General features: G+C 40.9%; 1 long non-coding RNA gene across 1 annotated transcript; it reads right to left on the reverse strand.

Moving 5' to 3' along the window:
• Window positions 1–1,623: 1,623 nt before the first annotated feature.
• LOC112218404 lies at window positions 1,624–8,709 on the reverse strand. Its single transcript, XR_002948619.2, has 5 exons — window positions 6,803–8,709; window positions 6,634–6,666; window positions 6,015–6,232; window positions 5,807–5,910; window positions 1,624–5,688 (listed from the first exon to the last, which is right to left on the reverse strand). It is a non-coding gene; the product is annotated as an uncharacterized LOC112218404 (long non-coding RNA).
• Window positions 8,710–17,711: the final 9,002 nt, after the last annotated feature.

Here is a 17,711-nt window from a genome sequence, read left to right on the forward strand (position 1 = left end):
AATAAATAAAAATGGTTATGGAACACAATCACCATCTTGACCCTAACCGATATGTCTCATACTATGTTGATTAAGTGGGTAATGGGTTACCCGGCTGTCACAGATCCCCGACCATGTACGGTTCAGGGATAGGAGGCATATTTCGTAACCTCTTTAGGATGGTTTTACCATTTATGAAGAGAGGCCTCAGCATAGCCAAACCACATTTAAAATCAGCGGCTAAAAATATTGTGAGGTTGTAGCCAATGCTAGGACCAGAAGGGCGTCATTAGATGCCGAGCATCATATGCTGTTGTCTCGAAGACCAAAAAAGAGACCTCAGGGTATAAGATGAAGGCCAGCCCCTAAAAAGCAGGAGTTTAACCGTTAAAAGAAGCTCAGTAAGTCAAAGATGAGGTAAAGTGAGGAGGTCTGTACCAAAAACGGCAAAATGAATATTCGGAGGTATTTTCTAAAAGAACAAGCAACATGGCTCTTTTACACCGCATGTTCTCTGAAGCTATAAAGACAGAGCTCGATCTTTTCACGGCCCCCTTAACCCAATTTTCAATAGAGAGGTTATGTGGAGATAGCCCCACTCTCTGCCATTGCAGACAATGGTCCTATAGAATTTTTCATACCAGTCCACGGTGACAACTCTCTGGACCTCAACAACACCTTATTGCATTTACGTCTCAAAGTGACCAAAATAGATGGTACTAATATTGCAAACGATGCCAAAGTGAGTCTCATTAACTTCTTGGTAACAGGGGGGAGTATTTTTACGTCCGGGTGAAATGCATGCCCAATTCAACTGCCTGCTAATAGTAGATTTGGATAGACAACACTCTGAAGTTTTTAAAACTGTTTGAATCATGTCTGTGAGTATAACAGAAGGACAAACCATTCAGTTTTTTTTGAGGTCACTCTCTTTTCAATGGGTTTTCATTAGAAATCCAGATTTCTAGGGGACCTTCTTGCAGTTCCTATCGCTTCCACTGGATGTCAACAGTCTTTAGAAATTGGTTGAGGTTTTTTCTTTGTGTAATGAAGAAGTACGGCGATCTTGAACGAGGGTAACTTGAAGTGTACTGTTAAATAGAGGCGCATGCCCAGAAAGCATGCTACAGTTTGTTTTCCTCCTGTATTGAACACAGATCATCCTGTCTTCAATTTTATCGATTATTTAGGTTAAAAAATATCTATTGTATTACAAAAGTAGTTTTGTTTTGGCAATGTTTTGGCAAAGTTTACAGGTAACTTTTGAGATATTTTGTAGTCACGTTGTGCAAGTTGGAACTGGTGTTTTTCTGGATCAAACGTGCCAAAGAAATGAACATTTTGGATATATATCGACGGAATTAATGGAACAAAAGGACCATTTGTGATGTTTATGGGACATATTGGAGTGCCAACAAAAGAAGCTCGTCAAAGGTAAGGCATGAATTATATTTTTATTTCTGTGTTTTGTGTCGCAACTGCAGGGTTGAAATATGCTTTTCTCTCTTTGTTTAACGGAGGTGCTATCCTCAGATAATAGCATTGTTTGCTTTCGCCGAAAAGCCTTTTTGAAATCTGACATGTTGGCTAGATTCACAACAAGTGTAGCTTTACTTTGATATCTTACATGTGTGATTTCATGAAAGTTAGATTTTTATAATAATTTATTTGAATTTGGCGCTCTGCATTTTCACTGGCTTTTGGCCAGGTGGGACGCTAGCATCTCACATATCCCAGAGAGGTTAAACCACCCAAATAGTTGCTAAGCGGGGGGTTCCAATCACCTTGTTTGCTTACATAGACCACAGAGTCTGTGTCGTGGTAAAGAACCCGCCTCTGAAGCTGCTCCATGAGGGCGTACAGTTCAAGTCGGCCATATGCCGTGGTAAATGCTGCAAGAAACACATTTACATTACCCGGGGGTAGAACCCACTTCTTGTTACGTCTCCATTGCACCAGGGCAATGTCTTGACTCAAGAATGATCATTTTAAAATTTCGTATTGGTACGAAAAAAACATATTCCAAAAGTCTTTGGGGTCTTTAATGATCTACGTTGTTAGCATATTGCTTTTCTGGGAAAGCTTCCCCCAAAGAGAGTTTAAGTACAATTTCGACACGTTTCTTTTTGTTTTGTTGACCTCTAATCTGTCTGGGTCAAGAAGTATGCCTTCTCTGTCGTGATAGTCTTGAATATACTTGTCTTTGCTCTCTTGATCTGTGACCGATGCAGGATAGCCTGAAGCCATTTGCTTGCATCTCAAGAAGATCTTGATGTACTCTTTAAAAAGAGTGTCTGATTTCCTGGAAAAGTTCCACACTTCAAAGATTTTGGCCACGCAATACCCCATCTCTAGAGCCTTAGAGAATTCAACTATGACCCATACACCTGTCAGGGCTCCTTCTTGATCTGAGTGATCACAAGGCTTTTCCTGGTTGTTGTTTTCACTGCAGGTGCGTCAAAGGGGAAAGAACAGTTTTCCTTGAGGTCCCTGTAAGGCAATACTTGTATAAACAAACCCCTAGGAGGGTAGACAGTTGCTTTGATCAGACCAAAATAGTTTTGGGGTAAGTCAAAGTCGCGGTGAATAATTTTAGGATACCCCATAGGATAGCATGAGGAACTCATTACATGAAGATAAAGGGATGTATAATCTACATATCCTATTGTCTCGTTGGGTTGCACTACATACCGCAATGTCAAAGCATTGGTACAGCCTACATACAAGGCCTGTCATGGTTCCGAGGGTTCTGGTGTGTTAAAGCTGGAAAGGAAAGCTTGAACATGAGGATCAGACTTTTTGAGTGCAATCCATACATGCTCCCACATCACATTCACTTTTAACCCGTAAGTGGCCTGTAAAGATTCCAATTTGTCTTGGAACTCTTGGAACATTTTCCCCAAAGTATTTTGGGTTAGGACACACATGGCCTGGGGCACAAAGCAAGATTTACAACCGTGGAAGAACCAATCATTGTACTCAAACACGGTCTCAACACCGTCAATCTGTGTCTATCCATCTACGTGATAAGCCCCAAATGCCTTCTCACACCTATTCAAAGCATGTTGGGCCAAGTACTCCAACCATTGAATGGACCCACTAGAGTATGACTTGAATTGGCGTCGGTAGTTGTCCGGCGATGGAATAGCTATAGATGCTGCAGGTAAAAAGTGTGTACGATAGGTTTTCACACCAATTCAATAGTTGTACAACTCCAGGGGTCAATGCAATAGTTGTACAACTCCAGGGGTCAATGCCGGCATCTTTGATTACCTCTTCTCTGAATCTGAAGCATCCTTCACGAAGTATAACCACATCGTTGTCACAGTATGACTCCATCTCTTTGTGGAAATCAAAGGTGCAATGACATACTGTCTCATACCATGTCATCAATCTCTCTCGCTCTTTGGGAGACATTTGATTCCACCTGTACATTTCCAGGCTAGGATAAGATCCAATATAATGTAGATTCTCCTCAGATGTGAAGAAATGAGGAAACCACCCTTTCACAGAGTTTTCAAAACCCAAGGCCTCATGCATTTGAGCCAATCTCATGGGTAAGAAACTTAAACTGTCAATGTATCTCTGGTTGAAGGCGGGGTCTACAAAACACAAGATTTTACTACATTGAGCTATGACACTGGGTGCAACGCCTTGTTTTATCAGAGGGTTCAAAAGAATATTGGAGTCATAGGCTGTAGAATTGTGAGCTATAAACGTGAAGTTTGTGTACTGGGGTTTTCTGAAGTGTTTAAGAAATAGTACAGTGCACAATTGGGCCCCTCTGCCGACCACTTTTCACCCTTGAAAGTCATGGTAGATACAAAAATAGGCAAATGAACACCTGATTGCTGATTAGTCTCAAAATCATAGAACACATATTTCTCTGAATGTTCATCTTCAGCCAAGGGCTGAATATAACACTCGTGTGGCACTTCTTGAACCATTTCAGCGTCTCTGATTTTCAAAGGCCCTTTACAGATTGGGCAATGTATGATTCCATACACATGAGGTTTGGGCTGTCTATTTTAAGGTTGTAATTGCAATGGCATTTTGGACATTTCTTGTTGATGTCACAACTGCTTACAGATTTACATGCCTTGGGGTGCCCTGTCTCAATTTTGTGTTTATCGTAGCAGTAGGCCCGAACGATGTGCGTTGACAATCTGCACAGGGTGTTAGGTTTAAGGGTTGCATCGGACATGTTTCATCCAGACATACTGAACAGTTATAACGACAAGAGCGCCCTCCTTTTGGGTGTAGCCTGTATGACATGATGGACACATATGGCGCTCCTAAAAACGCTGTGATGTTGGTAATAGCATAATAATGGGTGTTTTGCACATAAAAGTACAGAATCTGAGGATGAGGTTGTGGGTTGTTCTGGAATTTCAAGAGAGCTGCATTAGCTCTACTGTGGTACAAAACCACAATCTTGATGTTCAGACATTTTTCAAATTTGACGATGTCAGAGAAAGCCACAGCATCCTGTATACCTAGACCCACTGCATTGAATGTTTATGAGATATGCCCTTTTATTGCTTATGATTTCTGATTGCATGAGACTATCAAGTTTCTTTCTCTGACCCCCTCCACCTAAGGGTTGATGTACTATTAGTACTATGAGCTCGAGGGTCCTATCAGCTAGGATGGATTATTTAGATTGAACAAGTTGTTCCAGAAGGGCTATAAATTGTTCAAGATCTGCTGTGCCATTGGGTAAAACAAGAGATACAGTGTTTTGCATGCTATCTCCACACATTTCAAGCTGTAAGACATCGCGAGGTTCGGCAAAATCTGTTGCCCTGTCTAACAGTTTGTTCAGAGTATCCAATATCATCACAGAAAAAACTGCATAATCAAGGTTCTGATTCAGCTATGTGAAATTTAAAAAACTGTTGAATCTGTATTGCTGAATTTATTTGGGGAACACAACCCGAACACTTCTATCAAGACCATCGCCCCTCTGATTTATTCTACAATTGTCAAATTCCTCAAAAACCTTGTATTGTGGTTCAGACTCCTTGGATATGGGAGTTAAAGGAGGTGTGTGTGGGTGGTCTGGTGTCGAAGATCTTGTGCTCTCATTCATTTGGTTAATTAAGGATATGAGTTCGGTGGGGATCTGTGATAACAGGTTTTCATCTGTTGGCCCTGCCTCATTCATTTGATTAATTAAGGATATGAGTTCTTCTGGGATCTGTGATAACAGGTTTCCAAGTGTCTGAATTATGGGATCTGTCACCCCGGTCTCAATCATTTGGTTAATTAAGGATGTGTGTTCTTGTGGTATTCTGGAAGGATCCATTTTACATATAGATTTTAGCGCTTGTATTTGCGTTTTTTAATCAGATTGTTGTTTAACAAATGGGGCATTGTTCTATGCCAGAAGGATAATCTTGACTGTATTGCCGCTTGAGTAAAGCCACCATACGTTTGTGTAGCAAGACCTTTCTGGATTTTAGAGCCCTGTAAAAGGCTGTGAGAATCCTATCTTGTTCTATTTCAGGATCTGGTGTTTCTACCTCAGAATTGGCTCTATCAATGTGGCTGGCCACAACAGCAAATTTTCTAGCTCAGAATTGTCATTTAAAGCATTGAAATCATCCCGTTTCAGTGTTTTACTGTGCATGTCCTGGGCGCCGAATTCCTCCACGAACACGTGCTCTCGATGTGTTGGGCCTTCTGTGCCGGTATACGCCGGGGAGTCTGAAAGAAAATATTCATACAAATTAGGGTATTAAAAATAAAATATATTAGATGAAAATTCAAATACATTTCAGATATAATACTATATATTAACAATATATATATATAGTTAAATTACCTCTGCTTTTTGACGCAGGCTGTTCTGTGGAATTATGGATACCGGGGGTTCTAGAATATTTTCACATGGCTTTACAGATTCTTCCGGGCGTGTATCGTTGGAGTCTGAAAAAAAAACATTATTTGACATTGTTTTAACATATTCTATCAAAAAATGTATAACTAATAAAAAATGTATAACTAATAACAAATGTATACTGGGGTCATACCATATCCATAGAGCTCCTATTCTTGAATCCGTACGTTTTCAGCCCAGTAGCCCTTCTCGGGCCTGGGTGATTCTGCGCAATGCACTTGGACCACAGTTGTGCGGAGTCGTGAAGGACTGTGATGCGTCGTAAATGCTAGATTATGGAGCGATTTGCTTGAGGTTCCCGGGGGTGTATAACTACCGGTTACAGCCATGGTTCTTGGAGTGTTTGGAATTCTGGAAAAAACGTTTGTACAAAATGGCAGAATACTGTCTATTTCATCCATAATGCATCAAGTATCCTTGCTGGGGGGCTGTACGCTGTAAACACAAGATTGTCTTTTAAAATAGGGTACACACTTTTTTTGTTTTTAATAATGTATAAATATTATTATGGATTTTATTTTTGCACTTAAGTCGAAAATAGCGTGATGGGGACGGGCTTCGTAAAGAAGACATGGTCTCGGTTTGAACCTTGGATTTCTCATCTAATGTTGGATGATCCAAATCAATTATTCCCGGTAGCAACTGGGTAAATGACGGGTATCCTATAGACGTTAGATAATATTAACATATATTTATACGAAATATATACATTTTAACTTGTAAAAATATGTGCAATTGTCATAAATACACACCTGAAAAATCGATGTCCACCCGTTTTAGAATATCTGTAAAAACATATATAACACCGGTTTAATATTAGAGAGAGAGAGATAGTTCCCAACAGGACATTCATTTGGTAAGATCAAACAATTCCCTGAAACTACCTAACGCACCCAAAAGCGAAAATATTAATATCCTCACCTTCGAAATTCTCCATGTGTATAGGCTTGCAAAAATGCAGGAAAATAGTTTTCAGCTGGGCCTCTGTGTCCTGACTGAGACAAAGTATGGAATGAATTTACAGAGCGATGGGTAAGTTTAGTGTTTTTCAGGCGACATCCTCTATGCAAAAATGAACCAATAGTAACGGTGTTGTTTAGAAATAAACATTGTTTTTCAACCTTGGGGGGGCTGTCTAGACCTATTATATGCAGGGATGGCGGCATTGCCTTTTGCTTCCTACATCCTCCTGGTATATAACACCTGCTGTTTTTGGTGACACCCGGTATGCATAATGAACTGTTAGTACCGGTGTTGATTAGAAATAACATTGTTTTTAAACCTTAGGGGATGTCTAGACCGTTTATATTGGGGCTGTGGGGTTTGACTTTTGAGCCCCCACATCCTCTGGAGGGGGGGGGGAATACATTTTATTTTGAGAGGCTTGTGTGCTAATGACACGAAAGTGCCTACCTGGTTTCAAACACCCCCATGCAGACACACACCCTCGAAAAATACCATTGTTTTTGAAACACACACACATGCCTGCACACGCACACACGCAAGCACACGCACACACACCTGTCTTTCCTGAAAGCCTTTTTTTCTGAGAGAGGGAGCGTGATATTCCAGGAGTTAAAGGTGAGATGCAATTTTGAAACCATTTATTTAATTCTAAATATTTAGTACAGACTTTTTAAAACATGCTATAATTAGTACAAACAATTTCACTATTCCTTTCCTGACATCCATCCGTTTCCAATTTACCGTCGTCAAGACAGGCTCTCTTGCTCGCTAGATATCAACCACCTTCCACGTTCCGTAAGTTTTCATTCCATGGACAGATCAAACATTGTGCACGTAGACCCTAGGTATGTCTTAAGGATAGAAGTGCCCAGTGGCGTAATCGTTCACGATTTTGGTAATGATTTCCTGCTTTTTCATCATGGCCAGAAATATATGATAATTGGCCCACTTAAAGCTAAAGACAGGCATAAAATAGTTCACATCCTTGCAGGCTTTGGAAAATAAATATGAACTAACTGATTTTGTAGCATTTGAACTTATCATATTGTTCACAAGCTAAAAATTGTCACTTTGGAGTCGGGGCAATACGCCATTGAATAGATTCTTATGGATTTCAAATCAACCGCCGTATCTTAAGCCATTCTCTCATACGCAGCGCAGGAGAAAAACTCCCGGATTTTGCTTGATAAAGGGGACTGGGGCCGCTGTCTGTGAAAATCTTCACAGTTGAATACTCCGGTTGGAATATGTTAGCCATATGTCCATCACTCATATCCAAAACTCCTTTAAAACATTCAGGGGCCTCACATAAACTGTCCTTGATGCTTTTGTCATTGGGTTCTTGACACGAGGCACAAAGTACACCCAGAATTGGCCTAGGAGACATGTTTAATTTTCGGTTTAATGTTCTGGGTTTATTTTTAATTTATTTTGTGTTCTGGGGCGCTTGTGGTGTTCTGGGGCTTATTTATGCCCCACCAATACCCCCGGACATTCCTGTTTCATAGACAACAGCCCTAATGTCACTAAAACAGGGTGTGGGCCATACTCTTTGAAATGTTCAAACACATCCCCCAGTTCAACGAGGTCCCTACACATCAATCATCATGACAGCTTCAAAGGAACAGATTTAAATATATGCATAAATCAACACTCCCTCTAAAGTGTGAGAACGGGAACGACAGGATGCCCATATATGGGAACTCCCTATGAACTCCCGTGATAACTTCCCGCCGGGATGCCCATATATGGGCATACACACGTGACCCATGACAAAGGGTCATAAATCATAAATCATTGACGTGTGCCGTCTACTGTATTCTCTCTCGTGTCAAACCCTTTGGATAAATCTAAAAGCATGCCAGGAGCATATGCATTGTTGTTCAGGGCTATAAAGATTTTATCCACAAGTTGCAAAAGATCCATATCTGTGGGATAGTTTTTACGAAAACCATATTGGTGCTCATATAGAATACAGTGTTGATTTAAACGTTTCGACATTCTCTTATACACCAATTATTCTAGGATTTTAGAAAATGGTATTACAGATATTGGGTGATAATTTATAAAAGATCTGGGATCCCCAGATCTGCAGATGGGATAACTTTGGCAATTTTCACATTTTAGGAACAATACCAGTTTATATTGATTTGGTGAAGATATATGTTAAAGACTCAGTAATCAAGGAAGAAACACTGCTTTCACCAAAGAGGCACCAATCTCATCATGACCTGCTGGTGATATCTTTAAGATACCAATTACCTCCATCACCTCCATTACATCAGGAGGATCAAACTGAAGCAGAAAAGGGCAATGTCCCTTAATGTAATTTCCACAAAATTTCTATAGGATCAAGGTCAGGGCGTTGTGATGGCCACTCCAATACCTTGATTTTGTTGTCCTTACGCCATTTTGACACAATTTAGGAAGTATGCTTGGGGTCATTATTAATTTGGAAGACCCATTTGCGGCCATGCTTTAACTGATGTCTTGAGATGTTGCTTCAATATATCCACATAATTTTCCTTTCTCATGAAGCCATCTATTTTGTGAAGTGCACCAGTCCCTCCTGCAGCAAAGCACCCCCACAACATGATGCTGCCACCCCCGAGCTTCCCGGTTGGGATGGTGTTCTTCGGCTTGCAAGCCTCCCCCTTTTTCCTCCAAACATAACAATGGTCATTATGGCCAAACAGTTCTATATTTGTTTCATCAGACCAGAGGACATTTCTCCAAAAAGTACGATCTTTGTCCACATGTGCAATTGCAAACTGTAGTCTAGCTTATTTATGGCAGTTTTGGAGCAGTGGCTTCTTCCTTGCTGAGCGGCTTTTCAGGTTATGCCGATATAGCTGGAGGCAGGGCTTTCTCCTATAGAGCTCCATTTTTATGGAACGGTCTGCCTACCCATGTCAGAGACGCAAACTCGGTCTCAACCTTTAAGTCCTTACTGAAGACTCATCTCTTCAGTGGGTCATGTGATTGAGTGTAGTCTGGCCCAGGAGTGGGAAGGTGAACGGAAAGGCTCTGGAGCAACGAACTGCCCTTGCTGTCTCTGCCTGGCCAGTTCCCCTCTTTCCACTGGGATTCTCTGCCTCTAACCCTATTACAGGGGCTGAGTCACTGGCTTTACTGGGGCTCTCTCATGCTGTCCCTGGAAGGGGTGCGTCACCTGAGTGGGTTGATTCACTGACATGGTCTTCCTGTCTGGGTTGGCACCCCCCCCTTGGGTTGTGCCATGGCAGAGATCTTTGCTTTGTGGGCTATACTCAGCCTTGTCTCAGGATGGTAAGTTGGTGGTTGAAGATATCCCTCTAGTGGTGTGGGGGCTGTGCTTTGGCAAAGTGGGTGGGGTTATATCCTTCCTGTTTGGCCCTGTCCGGGGGTGTCCTCAGATGGGGCCACAGTGTCTCCTGACCCCTCCTGTCTTAGCCTCCAGTATTTATGCTGCAGTAGTTTATGTGTCGGGTGGCTAGGGTCAGTTTGTTATATCTGGAGTACCTCTCCTGTCCTATTCGGTGTCCTGTGTGAATCTAAGTGTGCTTTCTCTAATTCTCTCCTTCTCTCTTTCTTTCTCTCTCTCGGAGGACCTGAGCCCTAGGACCATGCCCCAGGACTACCTGACATGATGACTCCTTGCTGTCCCCAGTCCACCTGGCCGTGCTGCTGCTCCAGTTTTAACTGACCTGAGCCCTAGGACCATGCCCCAGGACTACCTGACATGATAACTCCTTGCTGTCCCCAGTCCACCTGACCGTGCTGCTGCTCCAGTTTCAACTGTTCTGCCTTATTATTATTCGACCATGCTGGTCATTTTAACATCTTGGCCATGTTCTGTTATAATCTCTATAATAAGGACTGGCCACCCCACATAGCCTGGTTCCTCTCTAGGTTTCTTCCTAGGTTTTGGCCTTTCTAGGGAGTTTTTCCTTGCCACCGTGCTTCTACACCTGCATTGCTTGCTGTTTGGGGTTTTAGGCTGGGTTTCTGTACAGCACTTTGAGATATCAGCTGATGTACGAAGGGCTATATAAATAAATTTGATTTGATATAGGACTCGTTTCACTGTGGATATAGATACTTTTGTACCTGTTTCCTCCAGCATCTTCACAGGGTTGTTTGCTGTTGTTCTGGGATTGATTTGCACTTTTCGCACTAAAGTACGTTCACCTCTAGGAGACAGAACGTGTCTCCTTCCTGAGTGGTATTGTCACGTTCTGACCTTTATTTCCTTTGTTTTGTCATTATTTAGTATGGTCAGGGCGTGAGTTGGGGTGGGCAGTATGTTTGTTTTTCTATGATTTGGGTATTTCTATGTTTCGGCCTAGTATGGTTCTCAATCAGAGGCAGGTGTCATTAGTTGTCTCTGATTGAGAATCATACTTAGGTAGCCTGGGTTTCACTGTGTGTTTGTGAGTGATTGTTCCTGTCTCTGTGTTTGCACTAGATAGGACTGTTTTGGGTTTTCACGTTTCTTGTTTTTGTATTCAGTTGTTCATGTGTACATTTACGTATTAAAAGAACCATGGACACTTACCACGCCGCATATTGGTCCTCTGATCCTTTTCGCCTCTCCTCTTCGGAAGAAATCCCTTACAGGTATGACGGCTGCATGGTCCCTTGGTGTTTATACTTGTGTACTATTGTTTGTACAGATGAACGTGGTACCTTCAGGCGTTTGGTAATTGCTCCCAAGGATGAACCATACTTGTGGAGGTCCACAATTTATTTTCTGAGGTCTTGGCTGATTTCTTTAGATTTTCCCATGATGTCAAGCAAATAGGCACTGAGTTTGAAGGTAGGTCTTGAAATACATCCACAGGTACACCTCCAATTGACTCAAATGATGTCAATTAGCCTATCAGAAGCTTCTAAAGCCATGACATCATTTTCTGTAATTTTCCAAGCAGTTTAAAGACACAGTCAACTTAGTTTATGTAAACGTCTGACCCCCTGGAATTGTGATACAGTGAATTATAAGTGAAATAATCTGTCTGTAAACAATTGTTGGAAAAATGACTTGTGTCATGCACAAAGTAGATGTCCTTACCAACTTGCCAAAACTATAGTTTGTTAACAAGAATGACTTGTGGTGGTTGAAAAACGACTTTTAATGAATCCAACCTAAGTGTATGTGAACTTTCAACTTATTTTTTTCAACAATAAATTGAGATGGGATGGTTGTAGAAGTATTTTTCATTATTCAACAGTTGATTGATGATTTTACAAGTTTACTTTATATTATTTGAGGATTCATGGAATTGGTTAGTAAAATATATTGTTGGGGATATCAAAAGTGAGTTTGTTCTTATACTTTTTGTAATTTACAGAATTCAGAGGAGAGTGATTTGTGAGAATTTTTTTATACAACTAGTTTTTTTTTACTGAGTTTTTTTTGTTTACAACCGATCTGCTGCTACTGGGGTTTAACTAAGGGAAAGTAGTGGTGAAATACAGAATTGAAAGATGTGAGAAAAGTCTGGTAAGCAGACTCCACATCAGCCTGATTATAAACATTTTCCCATGAAATAGCATCAATAAACATCTTAAAGCGCTCACAATTACTTTTGTTAAATATTCTACCCTTAATGCTACTAATCATTCCCATCTGTTGATTTCCAGCTGCCAAGGAAAGTTGGAAAATTGAAAACTGGTCAAATGTCAGTATAAAGTATAACTGTATTATTCAAATAATTTGTACAAATATTATCAGTAAGGGTGGCAGATGAACTGGTCACTCTTGTTTGTCTCTTCAGTCAACCATGTTCCTGAAAGAGCAACAATGGAAAATTCATGATTGAGAGAAGACAGATAATGAACAAGGTTGTAATGATTTTTAGGAAGACTGAATGTTCAAATGAAAGGAAGAAAATAAGCTTGTCATGGAATTAGATAAGCTGCTATACAGGTCGTTAAATTGCTTAACATTATAGTTATCTCTGGTAAATCTCAGGAAATTTGAATTTGGATCAACACAATCATTATATTTATAATTCGCTTCATTAATATCTAATGGGTTAAAGACCATGTTATCAGGGTTGATCCTGCTCAACTAAGAGAGATACACAGTGGAACGGAAACATAGAAGTGAAGGCCTCACGTGTCCAATACAACCATATATTTGTGTTTGTTTTATCAATAGGGGTACACTTCCTATTGAATGCACATTGACACAGTCCACGTAATACCACTGAAGACTTCAGAGGGTTATGACATTTAGAGCAATGTTTTTGGTCATGAGGTTATGTGAAATGCATGAGCAGCATAGAATAAATCTGTGTTTCAAATCATTTGACTATAGCGGAGTCACTTGCCATAGGGCTATGAGAGGGGGGTGAACGACCAGCTGATCATACTTCAGGGATGCAATGTTCCTTTTTTTTTCATTCTTCATTTAGTCGTGGCAGAAGTTATTTTATTTTGAGGCGTACCTTTTTGGAGAAATATTAATTGATTAAGATTTTGGTTACCTTCAGGCGTTTGGCTTTCCTGAGAATCTCCTCCTTGTCTTTGAACCTGAACAGTTTTACCGCGTCTTTCTTTTACCCAACGCAGTTAAGTCAAAACCAGAAGGGCGTTCTACAATACTTTGAGCTCTCTCCAAGTCCGGAAGTGAATATCACGTAGCGCGAAATTTTTGTCACTGATTAATAACAGTTGCCCTTGTATTTCAAGATTGAAAAATAAAACAACATAATGTCGTGGACCGAGCTAGCCATTAACGTCCCTTAACGCTCAAGGACAGATTCAACGGCTGGAGCATAGAGTTTTCGACTGAATGATTAAATAAAAAATATTTGACAAATTATGAATAATAAGTAAATGCTTTTATCTGATAATAGACTACTAATGATAATATAACAACTTCAAATACGGTGCTAGTGATGTTAAGTAGCCTAGGTTAACTTACCTGACCTTCAATTGAGGGAATTCAGCAGAGTTTTCTGAGACATTTTTACAACCCATTGCAACTCTGAAAATAAATACATCGGCAAATGTTACCAAACATGATAATAATAAGCCGGCATTACGATAGGCAGCTAGTTGTTAAATTACACTTTCCATCCTTGCATCTTTCTTTTTTACCAACGCAGTTATGACAAAACATTTACATCCTTACCTTGGAAGGTCACTGTCTTTGCGCTGATCGCCTGTGAGTGAGAAAACACTAGAAGGCCAATGGGAGAGTAGTAGAACGCCCCTCTGAATAACGGGGTGCAGTTTTGGCGTAACTGCGTTGGGAAAAAGAAAGATGCAGTTTTACCGCTATAGATCTGGGCCGTCCATCAGAAAGATGCAGTTTTACCGCTATAGATCTGGGCCGTCCATCAGAAAGATGCAGTTTTACCGCTATAGATCTGGGCCGTCCATCGAGGAAGAATGTGTCATTCCTATAAGCCATTCCTATGAGCCTTCTCCATCTCGATGAGTTTAGGGTCCAGTTTGAATTGATCTGCCAGGAGTTTCTTGGCCTTGGCTTCTGTGACAAGTTTCAGTCTTTAATTCCCAATTCCATCTCCCCAATTCCATGCGAAATCCTCAGACATGGTTTTGAATGCGGTCTGGCTGGTGACTTTCGGGCATTTTTGCTCCTCCTCCTCAGACTGCTCAAATTCCATTACAGCCTTAAACAGATCATCAACCATTCTGTTGGTAGAATCTATAAAGAGTTTCAGGACTTAAAGTAATTTTCCTGCAGATCTAATAAATCTTTATGTAACTATTTGTTGAGTAGTTCATGGAGTGTAGTGCTTGATAAGTATTCTTCGTCCGCATTGAGCTTTGCAGTTTTTGTTGTTGTCTAGTAGCCATTCTACATGCTTATTGTGAGCTAAAATTAGTTCACACCCACCTCCAGAACACAAGCTCCGCCAGCGGCAAACATACACAAACAACACACACTTGATGACACATGCACCAGTACGAGAAAGTGGAGAACTTGCTCACTGTATGGGGATCCTGGCGGCACATTACTAAACTAGTGAGAGATTACCAACCCAAGTTAGTGCTGTGTATACAAGCAATATGCGGGGGCAGTAAGTCAAAACACCAGTCAAAGATGCTTGAGAGAGACAGTGGTAGGAGCATTCGCTTACCCATGGAACGAGCACCATGTGTGAGCGTGTTGTGATCACCACCACCTCATACATGTCAAGAAAATGTTTTTTAATTTAAAATCCATTGGTGACCTATGGTGTGGTGCTACATAATGTGGACTTTACTCAGGGTAGATTCGGGGTTTTTGGAGTCAAACCCAAGGTCATGCTCCTATTCTACCGGACTGTTATAGAGAGCTTTCTATTATATGGCATTTTAGCCTGGTTTGTGAAATTATCAGTTAGTTTAAAATTACTGTCCAGACATCAATGAATATGATGGGTGCGAACAATCATGGGACAGCCAAATAAAATAATCTCAGACCATTCCTATGTACTCCACCCAAAGTTTCAACTTCTTTTCTCAGGCAGATGCAACAGTTTCTCAATGTAAGCTGGACAGATAGTTAGTAATACTCCTAAACAGCAATAAGTGGGGAGAGACAATGTGCAATGCGATAAGGACATGTGCAGTATATACTTAAGCAATAAGGCATGAGGGGGTGTGGTGTATGGCCAATATACCAAGTCTAAGGTATGTTCTTATGGATACAGCCCTTAGCCGTGGTATATTGGCCATATACCACAAACCCCCGAGGTGCATAATTGCGATTATAAACTGGTTACCAATGCAATTAGAGCAGTAAAAATAAATGTTTTGTCATACCCGTGCTATGTCAGTCAATCAGCATTCAGGGCTTGAACCACCCAGTTTATACACATGCATATATGATATAAATCATGATTTGGTGGGCTATATATATGTTAAGGAAATATCTGGTGCAAAGCATCACTTCTCACATTCTACTTTTTTTAGATTGTCCTTGCCAACTAAACTTAATATCACCTATTCCGTTAAGCTAAAGAAAGGTAAACAATCCTGAAGCACAGGTATTACATAAAAAAGTTAAAATAATAGTAGAGGGAGTCAAAAACCCACATAAATATTTATCCCGCTCCGATGGTGTGGTCATGTGGTGTATAACCAGGAATCCAAAAACAGTGCTTGCAGTTGAAATAATCAGGTTTTATTCCCTATTCTTTGCTATTCTAAACTTTGGTGAAAGGTGAATTGGAACAATAATCAAAATCAAAATAAAATTTGCCTTTAGGGCTTGAATATCAGCTATATGAGACATCACCCTCTCACTGGGGAGGCCCGAAAGCCTCCTCTACCAAATCCTACTTCTGCCTCTGAATCCTCACCATGTTATCCTCTACTATATAAACTTAATGATGACAATGTCCCTCTTCTGGCCAAAGTGGTTACAGCGGTCCTCTATTGTTAAGTTTCAGGCTGGGTCCATGAGGAAGATGAGAGGCAAATGTGAGCTTGACTTTAGGCCCACCTCCCAAGTTATAAATGAAAGCTGTTTGTTCAATGGGCTGCTGGGTGTGTCTCTCTGGAACTCCTTTCTCTTCTTTCTTAAACTGCCATCCAGACGTACAAACTTGAAATCATCTTCCCTAGAGACCTGTGTCTACAGAGAGGGAGAGATTTACAGACAGTGGAAGGAAGTGAGAGAAAAAAAAGACGAGCTATGTCCATATACAATAATTTAAATGTGTTTTATGTGTATGTTACCGAATTGGGACCTCCGGTAGAGTGAGGAAGTGAACTGAGAGACACACAGACTTGAGGGTGCCATCCTCATGGTGTAGTCTCAGTTCCATGTGGCTCAGTTGGTAGAGTGTTGCACTTGTAACACAAGGATTGTGGGTTTGATTCCCCCTAGGTGATGCGGCAGCACAAAAAAGGACTCTGATGACACCTCCTTTGCTGGATCAGCACACACTGTCCCCACCGGCTCCGCCTCTTGAGTGGGGGCCGGATAGCTGGCTCTATGAGATGCCTTGCATTTGGGCACCGCCCCAAGAAGGGGGAGAGAGCGGGCCATCAACGGAAGAAGAAAAGCTAAACTAGCAGTAGAATTTGAATGGGTTAAACTGATGCGAGAGTTGGGGATAGAGGATGCATCTGTCATTAGTAATGTTTCACAGTAACATGTCAAACTGACCCTTTACAGAAATAGCTCGCCACAAGGTTAGAATATGACTCAGTGCTAAAACTGACCTGGTCCCGAAAAGAGCATAAAAGGCGAATGCCTTCCTTAAGAGGGCATAATAGTGCTACTTGACTTGCAGACAGCTCGTGATACTTCAACTATCATCAACCTAAAAGGTAATATCTGACTTTCATACTCTAGAACAATTGTATCTCTTGACTTCTGATTTCTGAATGAGACATACTGAGACAACTACCCTCCACACTCCTTGTGCTAAGTACATCCACCTCCTAACCGGAGTGGATAAATAGCATCAGTGGTATTGGGTCTTGACTCGAACCGTTCTCTTCACTAATCAGTAAATCATAGTACAACTTCTAGTAGGAGAAACAGATACATATCTGACTTTCGTACTCTAGAACAAGTGTATCTCTTGACTTCTGATTTCTGAACGAGACATACTGAGACAACTACCCTCCACGCTCCTCGTGCTGAATACATCCACCACCTAACCAGAGTGGATAAATAGCATCAGTGGTGTTATATGTTTTTGTTGTTGTCTCGAACCGTTCTCTTCACTAATCAGTAAATCATAGTTGTAATGGCATTCTTCCTCCTCTTCTGAGGAGGAGTAGCGAGAAGGATCGGAGGACCAATGCGCAGCGTGGTAAGTGTCCATAACGTTTATTTTAAGACATAAACTGAACACTATGAAATACAAAACAATAAACGTGAACATGAACGAAACCGAAACAGTATCGT

This window comes from Oncorhynchus tshawytscha, linkage group LG19 (assembly GCF_018296145.1).
Source record: "Oncorhynchus tshawytscha isolate Ot180627B linkage group LG19, Otsh_v2.0, whole genome shotgun sequence".
Taxonomy (NCBI): domain Eukaryota; kingdom Metazoa; phylum Chordata; class Actinopteri; order Salmoniformes; family Salmonidae; genus Oncorhynchus; species Oncorhynchus tshawytscha.